The sequence below is a fragment of the Sabethes cyaneus genome, chromosome 3 (assembly GCF_943734655.1).
Source record: "Sabethes cyaneus chromosome 3, idSabCyanKW18_F2, whole genome shotgun sequence".
NCBI classification, from domain to species: Eukaryota; Metazoa; Arthropoda; class Insecta; order Diptera; family Culicidae; genus Sabethes; species Sabethes cyaneus.
In genome coordinates this window covers 230,895,399-230,897,521 of record NC_071355.1, presented here as the reverse complement: position 1 = coordinate 230,897,521, position 2,123 = coordinate 230,895,399, and positions in this window count along the sequence as shown.

Here is a 2,123-nt window from a genome sequence, read left to right as displayed (position 1 = left end):
GCTTTAGTTTCGCCGCAAAAAGCGGAAGACAGGAGGCACGAAGAGAACCTCTCATTGTCAGATACGTCGAAATGAAAAAGTACCCGTGAAATTTGTTTAACATTTTTATGCGTGTCACTTTTCAAAAAAAAACCTTGTCACTTTCCAATAAAAAGCAGCATTTACCCTATTATACGGCTAGGGCCACAGTTTACTTTTCACTTATTGGATGCAAGATTTCATACGCTGCACTTCGAGAACAAGTAAATTTGGCATCAATATTGTGTGCAATGTTGTTTGCGAGTTTAATTTATCATTCGATTTATTGCATACATGAGATACTCCCACACGTGAATTCCTTTGCATGGGGCGGGAACTATTATATCAAGTATGGAACTTCAAATTAACAAGTAAATTGCCCTTATTTTTTAATAGACCTTATCGTGAAACCGACAAGAAGAAATCCGGAGGATGAGTAAACTACCGAGCATAATTTAGACCATATATTCAAAATTTCAGTTTGCATATAGAGGGAAGTCCTGTTTGGCCAAACAGGCCTCTATGCCTGGAAACTGGTGATTTCTTAAAACCAAAATATGATAAAAATATTTGGAAAGAATGGAACAATCGCACTTTAATGGTATTATTGTCATATAGGAATATATTCTTTCCAAATAATTTTGAGAAATCGCTAGTGTCCGGGCATAGAGGCCTATCCGGCCATACAGGACTTCCGCCTAATATAAAGATTCTGAATAGTTTAAACCAAGTTTAACCCTCTAACAGGCAGCATCGTAAAAACGATGTGATCAAGCTATTTTTTCACGAAAGTATACTGAAAAAAAAGCTGAAATTTTGATTTTCATGCAAAAATCGTTAGCTGGTTGAACGTCAGGAAAGAAATACTTTTAAAAATTCGTTTTTATGTCCCTCTACCCAGTTATTTTTTTTTAATCATATTTATAACAAAATGCAAATAAAGCATGTAAGATAATCAAACCTAATTTTTGAGGTCAATCACTTAAATCTAGACTGGCCAAAATTACCAAAATATTTTTTTTTGCAAATAAGGCCATTACAAATATTTTAAAAAGTGTTTGTCCCTCCGGTGTTGGGCCACTGAAGGGGGTGGGGGTGTGCGAAAAAAAAACAAAGTGAATTTTTTAATCGAGCAAAAAAAAATTTGGATTTTAGGCATTTTTATTTTAAGTTCAAACGTGAAAACCAAATCTATTCTTGCTTTTAATATATACATACGTTACTGATTTCCATGCAAAAATCTACGAAAAAAAGACAAAAACGTAAGATAACTTTTTTGCCCGATTTTCGGAAATTCCGCTGTTTGAATTTCCATTTCTATTTCATGCTAGAAGCGTTAACTCAACTCGTATACTCATTTTTCAAGTTTTTCAGGCTGTAGAGCCCACAGACAATTGATTTTATAAAAAAAAATTAACTCATATCCTACAAATTATTTTTTTGCCCCCCCGCCAATTTCCAAGGGGGGGGTGACAAAAACTTTCAAAATGATTTGCAATGGCCTAACCTGAGTTCTTGTTTTTGAAAAATGACAACTCTTGAACGCATGGTTAAAATGTTGTAAAGTGGATGCCAAAATGACAAGCAATCTGCTTTGAACATATTCGTCATAGGCTTTTAACGCAAAGGCCGGCTACAGACGGCCATTAGACGGTTTAAATGATGTTACTAATTAAAATTTTGAAACAATGAAAACTGTGTTGTAATTTTTAGGGTTATTTGAGTACTTTATAAAATTTGAAATAAAATTTGGGAACATTCGATCTGATTGTTTACCGATGTCAACTGAACCGTACCCAAAATGAAACTTCTAACTGAATGTTTGAAAACGACAAGGTGAAATGCGGAGGATGAGTAAACTACCGAGCATAATTGTCGTTGATGCTTAAATGATTAGCTAATCGCTAATTTCCTGTACATTTTCCTCTAACCCAGCCGTGATCCGTTCCGTCGTACTACCACTCGTACTCATATGGTCACACATCAAAAGAGAATCATGGAAAATTATTGTTTATTGTTAAAGCTTCTCATTCACCATCGGGGACCATGGTAACCGATGTTCACATGAGAGAAGGCTTTTTCTCCGCGTCACCGTTCGGTTAAAT